Genomic DNA, 19067 nt, shown 5'->3' with positions numbered 1-19067 from the left:
GTGGGGGGTGGGCGGTCTACTGTGGGGATGGGCGTGTCAGACGGGAGCAGGGGGATGGAGGGGGGCGGTGGCGGCTGAAGAAAGGAAGACTTGAGTAATATCGTGCCTTTCACAACCACCGGTCATCTCAAAGTACTTTAGAGCCAATGAGGTACTTTTGGAGTGTAGTCACTGGTGTAATGTGGAAAACGCAGCAGCCAATTTGTGCACAGCAAGCTCCCATAAACAGCAATGTGATGATGACCAGATAATCTGTTTTTTTGTTATCTTGATTGAAGGATAAATATTGGCCAGGACACCAGGGATAACTCCTCTGCTCTTCTTCAAAAGAGTGCCATGGGATCTTTTATGTCCACCTGAGAGAGCAGATGGGGCCTCGGTTTAATGCCTCATCTAAAAGACGCCACCTCCAACAGTGCAGCACTCCCTCAGCACTGCCCTGGGAGTGTCAGCCGAGATGTTTGTGCTCATGTTCCTGGAGTGGGACTTGAACCCACAGCCTTCTGACTGAGACGAGTGTGCTACCCACTGAGCCACAGTTGACACTTAGCAACGGGAGGTCATGTGATGAAACCTCCAGGAAAAACCCCAATTCTAGACCACAATGTCTTTTTGTCTTATAACAGCCTGTCGTGCCAAGTATTGGGGATTCTAATGGAAGTAAATCTGAAGCAAACAGTCAACGTTTCCTACATTACAATGGTGACCACACTCCAAAAGTACTTAATTGGCTGTAAGGCACTTTGAGATGTCCGGTGGTCATGAAAGGCGCTAGATAAATCCAAGGCTTTCTAAGTCTATCTTACAACAGCGACAACACTCCAAAAGTACTTCATTGGCTGTAAAGCAGTTTTGATGTCCTGGAGGAGGGGTCTTCTTTACGCAGAGAGTTGTGGGGATCTGGAACTCGCTGCCTGGAAGAGTGGTGGATGCAGAAACCCTCACCACTTAAGAAATGGTTGGATGGGCACTTGAAGTGCCGTAACCTGCAGGGTTACGGACTTAGAGCTGGTAATTGGGATGAAACTGGATGACCTTTTGTTGGACGGTAATGGTAAATACTGCAGGGAATAGAATATGGCTGGGGTGATCTCCTGGACTAGTTTCGATCACCTGGATGGGTCGGAGAGGAACTTTCCCAGATTTTTTTTCCCCAAAATTGGCCTGGATTTTTATCTGGTTTTTGCCTCTCCCAGGAGATCACATGGCTCCGGTTGGGGTGGAGTGTAGAATGTTTCAGTCTAAGGGATGTCGCAGTTGTGTGAGGCGGACTGGTTGGACTGGGTGCTCTTTGCCTTTCTGTCATTGTTCATAGGTTTATATGTAACCTTCAGGGCTGCTGACCAAGGGCTGTGCAGCTCTTTGTCGGCCGGTGTGGACACGATGGGCCGAAATGGCCTCCTTCCGCGCTGTAAATTTCTATGTTCTATGTTTCTAAGTCATGAAAGGCACTATATAAAAACAGGTTTTTCTTTCTTTCCCCATCCAGCAGAACAGAAGATCAAAATTAAAATTAATCAAATGGTTTGTCATGCAATGTCAGTGTGCAAAGTGTTGTGGTGTACACGAGCCCCCTCGATGAACTTCCCTGGTCGGGGGGAGGAGGAGAAGAAGGAAAAGAATGAGTGATATTACAATGTCTGAATTCTTTTTTCACTGAAAGAACAAACTGTGTCTTGGTTGAAACCATCAAAATGCTGTTTTCAGTGATACCTCAAACAGAAACACTTTCGGCGGGACCTGGAGCTTCTTGTGCATGAAACGCAAAAGAATAGTATGCAGGTACACCAAGTGATCAGGAAGGCCAATTGTATCTTGGCCTTTATTGCAATGGGGATGGAGTATAAAAACAGGTAAGTCTTGCTACAGCTATATAAGTTATTGGTGAGGCCACACCTGGAATACTGCATGCAGTTTTGGTTTCCATATTTACAAAAGGATACATTTGCTTTGGAGGCAGTTCAGAGAAGGTTCACGAGGTTGATCCCGCGGATTAGTGGGTTGACTTATGAGGAAGGGTTCAGTGGGTTGGGCCTCTACTCATTGGAATTCAGAAGAATGAGAGATGATCTTATCGAAACATATAAGATTATGAGGGGGCTTGACAAGGTGGATGCAGAGAGGATGTTTCCACTGATGGGGGAAGAGTAGAACGAGAGGGCATGATCTTACAATAAGGGGCTGAGGAGAAATTTCTTTTCCGAGGGTTGTAAATCTGTGGAATTCGCTGCCTCAGAGAGCTGTGGAAGCTGGGACATTGAATAAATTTAAGACAGAAAGAGACAGTTTCTTAAACGATAAGGGGATAAGGGGTTATGGGGAGCGGGCAGAAAAGTGGAGCTGAGTCCATGATCAGATCAGCCATGATCTTAGTGAATGGGGGAGCAGGCTCAAGGGGCCGTATGGCCTACTCCAGTTCCTATTTCTTATGTTCTTATGTCCCAAGGATTGACTGCTGATAGGCAAAGGAATGGATGTTCTCGAGCAATGTAATATATGATCTCTCGCAGGAAAAAAATCTGTTCACAACTTTTGGCACTGTAATGACCACGACTAAGCTGTTGAAAGATGCTGTTCTCCAACGAAGGTTAAGACCCTCTTAAAATCTGCATACCTGACCAACTTTCAAGGCAATGAACTCTATTCCGATTACCATTCGTCCAACGGCTGTGGATTAAGTGGATTCTTGCAAAATGTGTTTTTTTTGTGATGTCACGGTGTGCACATTCTGGCAGGATCACTTCAGAATGGATTGCATTTGCATTCAGCACAGCTATACACAATATTCAATACGACTAATGAGTCTTGGAAACAGTGAGAATGTAGATAGAAGGTTTGCGAATGTGTTAGTAAGGGATCATGGGAAAATGGCCAAGAGAAATTGTCCAGCTGCGATATTTGCCCTGTCGACACAAACAAAGGATTACTCAGAGTTGTGGTCAAACACGAGTTACGTGAAAAAGCAAAAGTCAGACATGAGTCAGACGAGGGGCTGCTATAAACAGCTGTAAAATAGGGAAATGCTTGTAAGACCGAAACTGTAAACACATCCATAGGGCCCGCCCTATGTCAGAGAGTTGCTAGCCTGCAATTGGGTATGCTATGGGGGAAATCGACCAATGATTGTATAAACTGAGTGTCACTCAAATGTGTTCTGCTGTAACAATGTATAAGTGTTGAGCTTTTGTACTGTTACAGGACTTGTCAGGAGAGAGGAGGACAGGCTCAAACCGAGAGTGTTCCCTTTATCCTAACAGGTCCCGGCCGGAGAATCTACAGAATAAAGGTCTTATGTTGCTAAGACTAAAAGTGTTCGTGTGTCAGTGAATTCGCTGAAACAGATTGAAGGGAAAAGAGTCCAGTATCTACAACAGCAGCATTCAAGGTGCTTTGCTCAAATATCGATCTGATTGAATTTGCATTCCTATGTGGACGCTGATCTCTGCTGTGTTTGACATTGGCAGTTTATCAATGAACAAAACTCTAATTGTGACACGACTATTGCACTGGACAGTGCGTGCGGCAAACCAGTCCCACCCAACCTTTCCCTCAATGACTATCTGTTCCACCTGTGACATGAACTGTGGCTCTCACATTGGACTGTACAGCTACCTAAGGACTGAGGAAGCAAGTTTTCCAAGGGACTGCCTATGATGATGATGACTGGACAGCCTCACAAAGGTGAGAAAGTACATTCAAATCAGCCAACACAAGATGCTGTGCTCTGCAGCAAAGATCAAAGACTTTGTTTATAAAATATTGGCTGCTTCTAGTGGATTTCTAGCTTTATTTTGTGTGATTTTAGATAATCAGGGTAAATCCAAATTAAAAAAAGGCTTCGGCCAATGGTGTCGCTGGGAGATTCGTGCGAGAATCCATTTGTTCTGCAGCTAAGTTAGTCGGTAGACGACCAATAGCTGGCTACATGAAGCTCGACCTCATTATTGTATTGAGTGGGAAGCAGCTGTACTAAATGGGTTCTTTGTTTCAATTCAGGCCAGGTTACATAAAGCCGAGTCCATTGTTTGTGTAAATTGCTGCTCCATGTGGATTTCTCTTGATGATAGTGGTTTCAAGATGTAATATTGGCCCAGAGGCTTCCTGCGGACGGACGCCTACGACTGCAACCAAATTACGAAAATACCCGGTGGTCCCGGAGGAACGAACACTTCCGCTCCGAGGCCTAGCTGTGCAGCCCAGCATAGAGGCCCACGTATCCCAGGAGCGTAAGCGCATCAATTGAAAAGTATTTTCTTATTGATGGTACTGTAATGGGAGCACTGTTTGTACGGAGCTTCCATTACTATGAATGGGAATACCCTGCTCCCCCCAAAATAAAGAAAATACATACATTTAAAAAACACCTCACTTATTTAAAAGGAATAGAAAGTGAATTAAATTAAATGTTTCAGAAAAAAAAATGTTAGTGTTAAAAATAAAATTACCTTAATGGACAGGGTTTTTAATATAAAAATTAGTCAGAACATTTTTTTAAATCTTTTAAAAGTCTTACGCTGGTAAAAGCAGGCCTTACGCCTACCAGGCGTAAGAGTTTGAAGGACATTCGCTGGGCAAATAGCCCATATCTCCACCCGCAGAGGCACTTTACTTCACATTCGTGCGATCCGCCAAAAGAAATTGTGACAGATTGCAAGTGCCGGACTCGGGCGCATGCGCAGTGCATGCCTAAATCCGGAACTTGCGGGACCTCTTCAGGCGCGTGCACACATCGCACGCACCCGGAGGTGCCGCAATTTGCGGTCCATTCTCTTACAAGGTGAGCCAGTCTAACTGGGGAGGTGTGCGCACACCATGAAGCCACGATACGGCTCGTGCCACATTAACCCAATGTTTACTCTGGTGCACACTTGTTCATGGCTTGTTAAGAACAATCTTCAAAAAGGAGTGCTTTTACATCAAAGGAGACTCTCTCACGGTCTTCAGTCTTGTATTCACCTCGCGGAATTGTGAGCAATTATCTGACATAAACAACCAGATTCTCACCAAGAATTCTCTGCAAGGCGCTACAGGCAAATTGGACTCACTCTTTATATCATTTTAAGCAGTCAAACCAGTAAATTATATTGGGTAAGTTTGGTTATTATTTTTTATATACAGTGTCTTGTGTTTTTATGCTTCAATATATTCTTTTATAAGATGATAAGAACATAAGAATTAGGAACAGGAGTAGGCCATCTAGCCCCTCGATCCTGCTCCGCCATTCAACAAGATCATGGCTGATCTGGCCGTGGACTCAGCTCCACTTACCCGCCCGCTCCCCATAACCCTTAATTCCCTTATTGGTTAAAAATCTATCTACCTGTGATTTGAATACATTCAATGAGCTAGCCTCAACTGCTTCCTTGGGCAGAGAATTCCACAGATTCACAACCCTCTGAGAGAAGAAATTCCTTCTCAAATCGGTTTTAAATTGGCTCCCCCGCATTTTGAGGCTGTGCCCTCTAGTTCTAGTCTCCCCGACCAGTGGAAACAACCTCTCTGCCTCTATCTTTGTCTATCCCTTTCATTATTTAAAATGTTTTATTTTAAGATCACCCCTCATTCTTCTGAACTCCAACGAGTAAAGACCCAGTCTACTCAATCTATCATCATAAGGTAACCCCCTCATCTCCGGAATCAGCCTAGTGAATCGTCTCTGTACCCCCTCTGTCTCTGTATCCCCTCCAAAGCTAGTATATCCTTCCTTAAGTAAGGTGACCAAAACTGCATGCAATACTCCAGGTGCGGTCTCACCAATACCCTATACAGTTGCAGCAGGACCTCCCTGCTTTTGTACTCCATCCCTCTCGCAATGAAGGCCAACATTCCATTCGCCTTCCTGATTTCCTGCTGCACCTGCAAACTAACTTTTTGGGGTGTGTCATCCAGGTCGGGTGGCACGGATACATGTTTTATGTTTTGCAGGTAGACTCTAAAAGAGTTTCACCCCCAGGTCCCTCTGCACCGCAGCATGTTGTAATTTCTCCCCATTCAAATAATATTCCCTTTTACTGTTTTTTTTTCCCCCAAGGTGAATGACCTCATATTTTCCGACATTGTATTCCATCTGCCAAACCTTAGCCCATTCGCTTAACCTATCTAAATCTCATTGCAGCCTCTCTGTGTCCTCTACACAACCCGCTTTCCCACTAATCTTTGTCTCATCTGCAAATTTTGTTACACTACACTCTGTCCCCTCTTCCAGGTCATTTATGTATATTGTAAACAGTTGTGGTCCCAGCACCGATCCCTGTGGCACACCACTAACCACCGATTTCCAACCCGAAAAGGACCCATTTATCCCGACTCTCTGCTTTCTGTTAGCCAGCCAATTCTCGATCCATGCCAATACATTTCCTCTGACTCCGCATACCTTTATCTTCTGCAGTAACCTTTTGTGTGGCACCTTATCAAATGCCTTTTGGAAATCTAAATACACCATATCCATCGGTACACCTCTATCCACCATGCTCGTTAGATCCTCAAAGAATTCCAGTAAATTAGTTAAACATTATTTCCCCTTCATGAATCCATGTTGTGTCTGCTTGATTGCACTATTCCTATCTAGATGTCCCGCTATTTCTTCCTTACTTCAAGCATTTTCCCCACTACAGATGTTAAACTAACCGGCCTATAGTTATCTGCCTTTTGTCTGCCCCTTATTTTAAACAGAGGCGTTACATTAGCTGCTTTCCAATCCGCTGGTACCTCCCCAGAGTCCAGAGACTTTTGGTAGATTATAACGAATGCATCTGCTATAACTTCCGCCATCTCTTTTAATACCCTGGGATGCATTTCATCAGGACCAGGGGACTTGTCTACCTTGAGTCCCATTAGCCTGTCCTGCACTACCCCCCTAGTGATAGTGATTGTCTCAAGGTCCTCCCTTCCCACATTCCCGTGACCAGCAATCTTAATCTGTAAATAATATTCTAAACAATGGGTTTAGCCTGCAGACAGAGGTCTGAGATAAACAAAAGAAAGACTTGCATTTATATAGGGCCTTTCACGACCACTGGACATCTCAAAGCGTTTTACAGCCAATTAACTACTTTTTGAAATGTTGTCACTGTTGTAATGTGGGAATCGCAGCAGCCAATTTGCACACAGCAAGCTCCCACAAAAAGCAATGTGATAATAACCAGATAATCTGTTTTTTGTTATGTTGATTGAGGGATAAATATAGGCCAGGACACCGGGGATAACTCCCCCGCTTTCTTCGAAGGTGCCATGGGATCTTTTACGTCCAACTGAGAGCAGACAGGGTCTCAGTTTAACGTCTCATCTGAAAGACGACGCCTCGGACAGTGCAGCGCTCATTCAACACTGCACTGGAGGGATGATGTTGCAAAACTGCACCGAGCGCACAATGTATTTGCCATGAAGTGATTTAGTGTAATTTTTTATGTCCAGGCTATGCCAACTGATATCCAGCGTAGAGACACAAGCAAAATACAGCAGATTCTGGCAATCTGAAATAAAAACAGAAACTGCTGGAGATAGCCAGCTCAGGGGGGCAGGTTTCATTGCCAAAGACCCATGTGGCTTATGGAAACTGCAGTGCAGCCACAAGTATGTGGAGAAAGTTCAGAACTGTTGTGCCACAGAAAAGTACCAAAGGATTTTGTTATAAAAGGAACGTGTTGTCAACAGCACTAATAACCGTGGCTAGCTTTGAATAAAGAAAAACAAGTGCTGTGTTGCTAAGAAATACGAGAAATCCCAAGGGAGGGAGGCAGATATTTTAACACATTTGATCAGTGAAGTCATCTGTGAATTATCTTGATTCTCCTTTGGACAGTAAACAACTTGTATTCCATTGCAGTACCTATTCTATACGTAACTGTCAATTTTTCAAATCCTAGAATCATAAGAAATTTACAGCACGGAAGGAGACCATTTCGGCCCATCGTATCCGCGCCAGCCGGCCAAGAGCTATCCAGCCTAATCCCACTTTCCAGCTCTTGGTCCGTAGCCCTGTAGGTTACGGCATTTCAAGTGCACATCCAAGTACCCTTTAAATGTGCCTCTACCACCCTTTCAGGCAGTGAGTTTCAGACCCCCATCGCTCTTTGGGTGTGAACATTTCCCCTCAAATTCCTTCTAAACCTCCTACCGATTACTTTAAATCTATGCCCCCTGACTGTTGACCTGTGTGTGAAGGGAAATAGGTCCTTCCTATCCACTCTATCCAGGCCCCTCATAATATCATACACTGCAATAAGGTCTCCCCTCAGCCTCCTCTGTTCCAAAGAAAACAAACCCAGCCTATCCAACCTTCCCTCGTAGCTAAAATTCTCCAGTGCTGGCAACATCCTCATGGCAGATCTGAATCTCAGCTCCATTTTCCTGCCTTTGCTCCATGCCCTGTATTACGTTTGCCTAACACAAATTTATCAATCTCAGTCTTGAAAGCTCCAATTGTCCCAGAATCCACAGCCATTTGGCGGGGAAAGAGTTCCAGATTTTTGCTATCTTTGTGTGCATTTGTGTCCTTTAGTTTTATGCACTTTCCTCATAGCTGATATTCTCCTGTCCAGGCAACATCCTGGTAAATCTCCTCTGTACCCTCTCTAATGTAATCACATCTTTCCTGTATTGTGGTGACCAGAACTGCACGCAGTCCACCAGCTGTTTAAAAGGTTGTGTTTTTGACACATTCTCCAGCAGCTAACTGAACAAACCTAACCATTTACAACAAGTCGCACTGAAAACCACCTCAGCTTGAAGACAGCTCAGGCAGTTAGCAAAATATCGACAGTGAGGCTCTCCAGAAGTGCCGGCAATCACACTGCTGCTGTTCTCTGTGGAACCAAGAAAGCAGTGCAGACCGAGGCTCTCTGGAATAGCTTATTGGCAACAGATGTAAACCAAGAGGCATCAATCCAAAGTAGATCTTCGCCCCTCACCATAGGGAGAATGGAATGTTCACTTTTACAGTATGTGTTGGAACGCTGGGCAGGCCACATAGTTCACATGCCAGACACGAGACTCCCAAAGCAAGCGCTCCACTCGGAACTCCTTCACGGCAAACGAGCCAAAGGTGGGCTGCGGAAATGTGCAAGGACATCGTCAAAGCCTCTCTGATAAATTGCAACGTCCCCACCGATACCTGGGAGTCCCTGGCCAAAGACCGCCCTAAGGGGAGGAAGTGCATCCGGGAGGGCCCTGAGCACCTCGAGTCTCGTCGCCGAGAGCATGCAGAAATCAAGCGCGGAAAGAGCGTGCAGCAAACCAGTCCCACCCACCCCTTCCCTCAACGACTATCTGACCCACCTGTGACGGAGACTGTGGTTCTCATATTGGACTGTTTAGCCACCTAAGTACTCATGTTAAGAGTGGAAGCAAGTCTTCCTCGATTCCGAGGGACTGCCTATGATGATGATGATGTGTTATAACGTTGTTTGTGATTTTTTATATATAATATATACACATTTATATATATTTATTTCATGGAGCCATCATACATTCCAAATAATGCATAAGATTATAAGGGAGCTTGACAGGGTAGATGCAGAGAGGATGTTTCCCCTCGTAAGGGGGATCTAGAACTAGGGGGCATAGTCTCAGAATAAGGGGCTGCCATTTAAAACAAAAATGAGGAGAATTTCTTCTCTCGGAGGGTTGTAAATCAGTGGAATTCTCTGCCCCAGAGAACTGTGGAGGCTGGGTCGTTGAATATATAAAAGGCGGAGATAGACAGATTATTGAGCGATAAGGGAGTCAAGGGTTATGCAGAGCGGGCAGGGAAGTCGAGCTGAGCCCATGATCAGATCAGCCATGATCTTATTGAATGGCAGAGCAGGCTCAAGGGGCCAAATGGCCTACTCCTGCTCGTAATTATTATGTTATGATAATGAAACCTTTTCCTTTGGGAATTAATTTGAATGGGATTTTCAATGTATAAACATTCTTACTAAACATGTTCACTCAGCAATAAGCTAATGTGTACTCGTGTTGCCTGCACCTGTACAGGAACAAATCCCCAAAGGATCCTTTTACATGCCCATCTCATGAGGTTTGCTTAATTCTTTATCGGATTCATTTTAGCACATAGTATAAAGGGACTATGTTAAGAGGAGCTCTTGCGGCCAAGCTCTTAACTCCATATGGACACGACGACCAAGAACCTGCATTCACATAGCACCTTTGACATCCTCAGCACACCCCAACATGCTTTCAGCTGATGAAGCACTGGTGTTGTATAACCAAATGCAGCAGTCAATTTTATACACAAGGTCCCTCAAATGGCAATGGAATTGATATTAGTTAAAAGATAAATATTAGCCAGGACACTGGGGGAATGGTGCTGTGGAATCTTGCAGATCTACCCTAGAGCAGACGGGGCCGAACTAATGTCACTTCTGACAGACATTACCTCCAACAATGCAGCACTCCCTGAAGTGTCAGCCGAAATCCAGCGCTCAAGTTCCTGAGTGGGGCGGGGAATCACAGCCTTCTGACTCAAAGGCGAGAGTGCTCCTCACTGAACCAAAACTGGCACGGATTCTATTTTCATAATTAGAAACATAGAAACATAGAAAATAGGTGCAGGAGCAGGCCATTCAGCCCTTCTAGCCTGCACCGCCATTCAATGAGTTCATGGCTGAACATGAAACTTCAGTACCCCCTTCCTGCTTTCTCGCCATAACCCTTGATCCCCCGAGTAGTAAGGACTTCATCTAACTCCCTTTTGAATATATTTAGTGAATTGGCCTCAACTACTTTCTGTGGTAGAGAATTCCACAGGTTCACCACTCTCTGGGTGAAGAAGTTTCTCCTCATCTCGGTCCTAAACGGCTTACCTCTTATCCTCAGACTGTGACCCCTGGTTCTGGACTTCCCCAACATTGGGAACATTCTTCCTGCATCTAACCTGTCTAAACCCGTCAGAATTTTAAACGTTTCTATGAGGTCCCCTCTCATTCTTCTGAACTCCAGTGAATACAAGCCCAGTTGATCCAGTCTTTCTTGATAGGTCAGTCCTGCCATCCCAGGAATCAGTCTGGTGAATCTTCGCTGCACTCCCTCAATAGCAAGAATGTCCTTCCTCAAGTTAGGAGACCAAAACTGTACACAATACTCCAGGTGTGGCCTCACCAAGGCCCTGTACAACTGTAGCAACACCTCCCTGCCCCTGTATTCAAATCCCCTCGCTATGAAGGCCAACATGCCATTTGCTTTCTTAACCGCCTGTTGTACCTGCATGCCAACCTTCAATGACTGATGTACCATGACACCCAGGTCTCGTTGCACCTTCCCTTTTCCTAATCTGTCACCATTCAGATAATAGTCTGTCTCTCTGTTTTTACCACCAAAGTGGATAACCTCACATTTATCCACATTATACTTCATCTGCCATGCATTTGCCCGCTCACCTAACCTATCCAAGTCACTCTGCAGCCTAATAGCATCCTCCTCGCAGCTCACACTGCCACCCAACTTAGTGTCATCCGCAAATTTGGAGATACTGCATTTAATCCCCTCGTCTAAATCATTAATGTACAATGTAAACAGCTGGGGCCCCAGCACAGAACCTTGCGGCACCCCACTAGTCACTGCCTGCCATTCTGAAAAGTACCCGTTTACTCCTACTCTTTGCTTCCTGTCTGTCAATCCACGTCAGCACACTACCCCCAATCCCATGTGCTTTAACTTTGAACATTAATCTCTTGTGTGGGACCTTGTCGAAAGCCTTCTGAAAGTCCAAATATACCACATCAACTGGTTCTCCTTTGTCCACTTTACTGGAAACATCCTCAAAAAATTCCAGAAGATTTGTCAAGCATGATTTCCCTTTCACAAATCCTTGCTGACTTGGACCTATCATGTCACCATTTTCCAGATGCACTGCTATGGCATCCTTAATAATTGATTCCATCATTTTACCCACTACTGAGGTCAGGCTGACCGGTCTATAATTCCCTGTTTTCTCTCTCCCTCCTTTTTTAAAAAGTGGGGTTACATTGGCTACCCTCCACTCCATAGGAACTGATCCAGAGTCAATGGAATGTTGGAAAATGACTGTCAACGCATCCACTATTTCCAAGGCCACCTCCTTAAGTACTCTGGGATGCAGTCCATCAGGCCCTGGGGATTTATCGGCCTTCAATCCCATCAATTTCCCCAACACAATTTCCCGACTAATAAAGATTTCCTTCAGTTCCCCCTCCTTACTAGACCCTCTGACCCCTTTTATATCCGGAAGGTTGTTTGTATCCTCCTTAGTGAATACCGAACCAAAGTACTTGTTCAATTGGTCTGCCATTTCTTTGTTCCCAGTTATGACTTCCCCTGATTCTGACTGCAGGGGACCTACGTTTGTCTTTACTAACCTTTTTCTCTTTACATACCTATAGAAACTTTTGCAATCCACCTTAATGTTCCCTGCAAGCTTCTTCTCGTACTCCATTTTCCCTGCCCTAATCAAACCCTTTGTCCTCCTCTGCTGAGTTCTAAATTTCTCCCAGTCCCCAGGTTCGCTGCTATTTCTGGCCAATTTGTATGCCATTTCCTTGGCTTTAATACTATCCCTTATTTCCCTAGATAGCCACGGTTGAGCCACCTTCCCTTTTTTATTTTTACGCCAGACAGGAATGTACAATTGTTGTAATTCATCCATGCGGTCTCTAAATGTCTGCCATTGCCCATCCACAATCAACCCCCTAAGTATCATTCGCCAATCTATCCTAGCCAATTCACGCCTCATACCTTCAAAGTTACCCTTCTTTAAGTTCTGGACCATGGTCTCTGAATTAACTGTTTCATTCTCCATCCTAATGCAGAATTCCACCATATTATGGTCACTCTTTCCCAAGGGGCCTCGCACAATGAGATTGCTAATTAATCCTCTCTCATTACACAACACCCAGTCTAAGATGGCCTCCCCACTAGTTGGTTCCTCAACATATTGGTCTAGAAAACCATCCCTTATGCACTCCAGGAAATCCTCCTCCACCGTATTGCTTCCAGTTTGGCTAGCCCAATCTATGTGCATATTAAAGTCACCCATTAAAACTGCTACACCTTTATTGCATGCACCCCTAATTTCCTGTTTGATGCCCTCCCCAACATCCCTATTACTGTTTGGAGGTCTGTACACAACTCCTACAACTCCTTCTGCCATAACTTAACTTTCTGTTTGTAAAGGTGCAGGGCTTCTTTTTTTTTATATAAAAGTCACTCTGGAGTAGGCCAGTGGCTGGTGTGTCATCACTATCTTTATTGTGAAAGGTTGGTGCATCTGTCCTCCCAGGGGATTTGCAGAATCCTGCAGAGACATCGTTGGTGGTATTTCTCCAGTGATTTGAGGTGTCTACTGTATATGGTCCACGTCTCTGAGCCATACAGGAGGGCGGGTCTCACTACAGCCCTGTAGACCATCAGCTTGGTGGCAGATTTGAGGTCCTGATCTTCGAACACTCTTCCTTGCATCCTTGACCAAGCCAACATCCCCAGCATCGAAGCACTGACCACACTTGACCAGCAACTTTGGGCAGGCCACGTGTCGGGCATGCGAACAAAGACTCCCAAAGCAAGCGCTCTACTCAGAACTCCTAAACGGCAAGCTAGCCCAAGATGGACAAAGGAAACATTACAAGGATACCCTCAAAGCCTCCTTGATAAAATGCAACATTCCCACCGACACCTGGGAATCCCTGGCCAAAGACCGTCCTAAGTGGAGGAAGTACATCCGGGAGGGCGCTGAGCACCTCGCGTCTCATCGCCGAGAGCATGCAGAAATCAGGCGCAGGCAGCGGAAAGAGCGTGCGGAAAACCTGCCCCATCCACCCCTTCCGTCAACGACTATCTGTCCCACCTGTGACAGGGACTGTGGTTCTCGTATTGGACTGTACAGCCACCTAAGAACTCATGTTAAGAGTGGAAGCAAGTCTTCCTCAATTCAGAGGGACTGCCTATGATGATGACGTGTTGTAACGTTGTTTGTGATTTTTTATATATATGTACATATTTATATATATTTATTTCATGGAGCCATCATATATTCCAAATAATGTATAAGATTATGAGGGGGCTTAATAGGGTAGACGCAGAGAGGATGTTTCCCCTCCCACGGGGGTTCTAGAACTAGGGGGCATAGTCTCAGAATAAGGGGCCGCTCATTTAAAACAGAAATGAGGAGGAATTTATACTCTGAGGTTTGTAAATCTTTGGAATTCTCTACCCCAGAGAGCTGAGTCACTGAATATATAAACGGCGGAGATAGACAGATATTTGAGCGACAAGGGAATAAAGGATTATGGGAAGCGGGCAGGGAAGTGGACCTGAGCCCATGTCAGATCAGCCATGATCTCATTGAATGGCAAAGCAGGCTCGAGGGGCCAAATGGCCTACTCTGGCTCCTAATTCTTATGGTCTTATGATAATGAAACCTTTTCCTTTGGGAATTAATTTGAATGGGACTTTCAATGTATAAACATTCTTACTAAACATGTTCACACAGCACGTAGCATTTGTAACAAAATAGATGAGTTGACAGCACAAATTGAGACAAATGGGTATGATCTGATAGCCATTACAGAGACATGGTTGCAAAGTGATCAGGACTGGGAATTAAATATTCAGGGGTATTTGACCATCCGGAAGGATAGACAGAAAGGAAAAGGAGGTGGGGTAGCTCTACTGATAATAGATGGAACAACAGAAATAGTGAGCAGCGATATATGCTCAAAGGATCAGGATGTTGAAACAGTTTGGGTGGAGTTAAGGAATAATAAGGGGAAAAAAGTCACTGGTGGGCAAAGTGTATAAGCCCCCTAACAGTAGCAACTCTGTTGGTCGGAGCATAAAGCAGGAAATGGTGGGGGCTTGTAATAAGGGAACAGCAATAATCATGGGTGATTTTAACCTGTATATTGATTGGACAAATCAAATTGGTCAGGGTACTCTTGAGGAAGAGTTCATGGAGTGCATAAGGGACACGTTCCTTGAGCAGTATGTAACGGAACCAACCAGGGGGCAGGCTATCTTAGATCTGGTCCTGTGTAACGAGACAGGATTAATAAACACTCTCTTAAGTAAAGGATCCCTTTGGAATGAGTGATCATAGCATGATAGAATTTCAAATTCAGATGGAGGGGGAGAAAGTTGGATCTCTAACCAGCGTACTAAGCTTAAATAAAGGAGATTTTAAAGGTATGAGGGCAGAGTTGGGTAAAGTGGACTGGGAAAATAGATTAAAATGTAGGACGGTTGATGAACAGTGGTGTACATTTAAAGAGATATTTCACAACTCTCAAGAAAAATATATTCCAGTGAGGAGGAAAGGGTCGAAGAGAAAAGATAGCCATCCGTGGCTAACTAAAGAAACAAAGGACAGTATCCGATTAAAAACAAGGGCATACAAAGTGGCCAAAACTAGTGGGAGGACAGAAGATTGGGACGCTTTTAAAAGCCAGCAAAGAATGACTAAAAAAATGATTAAGAAAGGTAAGCTAGACTATGAAAGTAAACTAGCACAAAATATATAAACAGATAGTAAGAGTTTCTGTAGGTATATAAAAAGAAAGAGTGGCTAAAGTAAATGTTGGTCCCTTAGAGGACGAGACCAGGGAATTAGTAATGGGGAACACAGAGATGGCAGAAACTCTGAACAAGTATTTTGTATCAGTTTTTACAGTAGAGGACACTAACAATATTCCAACAGTGGATAGTCAAGGGGCTAAAGGGGCAGGGGGGAGGAACTTAACACAATCACGATCACTAAGGAGGCGGTGCTCAGTAAGATAATGGGACTAAAGGCAGATAAATCCCCTGAACCCGATGGCTTGCATCCTAGGGTCGAGAGAAGTAGTGGCAGGGATAGTGGATGCATTGGTTGTAATTTACCAAAATTCATGGATTCTGGGGAGGTCCCAGCAGATTGGAAAACTGCAAATGTAACGCCCCTATTCAAAAAAGGAGGCAGACAAAAAGCAGGAAACTATAGACCAGTTAGCCTAACATCTGTGGTTGGGAAAATGTTGGAATCCATTATTAAATAAGCAGTAACAAGACATTTGGAAAAGCAAAGTTTGGTCAGGCAAAGTCAGCGTGGATTTATGAAGGGAAAGTCATGTTTGACAAATTGCTGGAATTCTTTGAGGATGTAACGAACGGGGTGGATAAAGGGGAACCAGTGGATATGGTGTATTTGGACTTCCAGAAGGCATTTGACAAGGTGCCACACAAAAGGGTACTGCACAAGATAAAAGTTCATGGGGTTGGAGGTAATATATTAGCATGGGTAGAAGATTGGCTGACAAACAGAAAACAGAGAGTCGGGATAAATGATTCATTCTCTGGTTGGCAACCAGTAAATAATGGGGTGCCGCAGGGATCAGTGCTGGAACCCCAACTATTTACAATCTATATTAACGGCTTGGAAGAGGGGACTGAGTGTAACGTAGCCAAGTTTGCTGACGATACAAAGATGGGAGGAAGGGTAATGTGTGAGGAGGACATAAAGAGGCTGCAAGAGGACATAGACAGGCTAAGTGAGTAGGCAAGAATTTGGTAGATGGAGTATAATTTTGGAAAGTGTGAGGTCATGCACTTTGGCAGAAAAAAAATCAAAGAGCAAGTTATTATTTAAATGGAGAAAGATTGCAAAGTGCTGCAGTACAGCAGGACCTGGGGGCACTTGTGCATGAAACACAAAAAGATAGTATGCAGGTACAGCAAGTGATCAGGAAGGCCAATGGAATCTTGGTCTTTATTGCAAAGGGGATGGAGTATAAAAGCAGGGAAGTCTTGTTACAGCTGTACAGGGTATTGGTGAGGCCACACCTGGAATACTGCGTGCAGTTTTGGTTACCATATTTACGAAAGGATATACTTGCTGTGGAGGCAGTTCAGAGAAGGTTCACTAGGTTGATCCCGGGGATAAGGGGTTGACTTATGAGGAAAGGTTGAGTAGGTTGGGACTTGACTTTAGAATTCACAAGAATGGGAGGTGATCTTATTGAAACGTATACGAGAGGGCTTGACAAGCTGGATGCAGAGAGGATGTTTCCACTGATAGGGGAGACTCGAACTAGAGGGCATAATCTTAGGATAAGGGGCCGCGCCGCCCAGTTAGAACTGAGATGACGAGAAATTTCTTCACTGATAGTTGTGAATCTTTGGAATTCGCTGCCTCAGAGAGCTGTGGAAGCTGGGACATTAAATAAATTTAAGACAGAAATAGACAGTTTCTTGAACGATAAGGTGATAAGGGGTTATGGGGAGCGGGCAGGGAAGTGGAGCCGAGTCCATATTCAGATCAGGCATAATCGTATTAAATGGCAGAGCAGGCTCGAGGGGCCTTATGGCCTACTCCTGCTCCTATTTTTTATGTTCTTATAAGCTAATGTGTACTCGTATTGCCTGCATCTGCACAGGAATAAATCCCCAAAGGATCCTTTTACATGCCCATCTCATGAGGTTTGCTTAATTCTTTATCGGATTCATTTTAGCACATAGTATAAAGGGACTATGTTAAGAGGAGCTCTTGCGGCCAAGCCCTTAACTCCATATGGACACGACGACCAAGAACCTGCATTCACATAGCGCCTTTGACATCCTCAGCGCACCCAAACATGCTTTCAGCTGATGAAGCACTGATGTTGTATAACCAAATGCAGCAGTCAATTTTATACACAAGGTCCCTCAAATGGCAATGGAATTGATATTAGTTAAAAGATAAATATTAACCAGGACACTGGGAGAATGGTGCTGTGGAATTTTGAAGGTCTACCTGAGAGCAGGCGGGGCCGAACTAATGTCACTTCTGACAGATAGTACCCTCCAACAATGCAGCACTCCCTGAAGTGTCAGACGAAATCCAGCGCTCAAGTTCCTGAGTGGGGCAGGGAATCACAGCCTTCTGACTCAAAGGTGAAAGTGTTCCTCACTGAACCAAAACTGACACGGATTCTATTTTCATAATTCTGCCACAACTTAACTTTCTGTTTGTAAAGGTGCAGGGTTTCTTTTTTTATATATATAAAAGTCACTCTGGAGCGGGCCAGTGGCTGGTGTATCATCACTATCTTTATTGTGAAAGGTTGGTGCATCCATCCTCCCAGGAGATTTGCAGGATCCTGCAGAGACATCGTTGGTGGTATTTCTCCAGTGATTTGAGGTGTCTACTGTATATGGTCCACGTCTCGGAGCCATACAGGAAGGCGGGTATCACTACAGCCCTGTAGACCATCAGCTTGGTGGCAGATTTGAGGTCCTGATCTTCGAACACACTTTTCCTTGCATCCTTGACCAAGCCAACATCCCCAGCATCGAAGCACTTACCACGCTCGACCAGCTCCGTTGGGCAGGCCACATTGTTCGCATGCCCGACGCAAGACTCCCAAAGTTTGGGAGTCCTAAACGGCAAGCTAGCCCAAGGTGGGCAGAGGAAACATTTCAAGGACACCCTCAAAGCCTCCTTGATAAAATGCAACATCCCCACCGATACCTAGTAATCCCTGGCTAAAGACCGTCCTAAGTGGAGGAAGTGCATCCGGGAGGGCGCTGAGCACCTCGAGTCTCGTCGTCGAGAGCGTGCAGAAACCAAGCGCAGGCAGCGGAAGGAGCGTGCGGCAAACCAGTCCCACCCACCCTTTCCTTCAGCCACTGTCTGTCCCACCTGTGACAGAGACTGTATCGGACTGTGCAGCCATCTAAGGACTCATTTTTAGAGTGGAAGCAAGTCTTCCTCGATTTTGAGGGACTGGCTATGATGATGATGATGATGTGAAAGCAGATGGAGCAGAGTGTTTGGAGCTGATGTGCAAGTAACTCGCACCAAGTCCCACTCACCCATCACCCCTGTGCTCGCTGATCTACATTGGCTCCCGGTTAAGCAACCCCTCAATTTTAAAATTCTCCTCTAATTCTGCCCTCTTGAGCATCCCTGATTATAATCGCTCAACCATTGGTGGCCATGCCTTCTGTTGGGTAGGCCCCAAGTTCTGGAACTCCCTCCCTAAACCTCTCCACCTCTCTTTCCTCCTTCAAGACGCTCCTTAAAACATACCTTTTTGACCCAGCTTTTGGTCACCTGCGCTAATTTCTACTTTTGCGGCTCG

At 44.9% G+C, this 19067-nt stretch overlaps 1 protein-coding gene across 5 annotated transcripts in view; it reads right to left on the bottom strand.

Annotated features, from left to right (window-relative positions):
* myo6a (myosin VIa) overlaps nucleotides 1-19067 on the bottom strand; it is a 265925-nt gene that overhangs the window by 155894 nt on the left and 90964 nt on the right. The window lies entirely within an intron of this gene.

The sequence above is a fragment of the Pristiophorus japonicus genome, chromosome 9 (genome assembly GCF_044704955.1).
Source record: "Pristiophorus japonicus isolate sPriJap1 chromosome 9, sPriJap1.hap1, whole genome shotgun sequence".
Taxonomy (NCBI): domain Eukaryota; kingdom Metazoa; phylum Chordata; class Chondrichthyes; family Pristiophoridae; genus Pristiophorus; species Pristiophorus japonicus.
The sequence above is the reverse complement of the archived record's forward strand: the minus strand, read 5'-3'. Positions and strand labels throughout refer to the sequence as shown.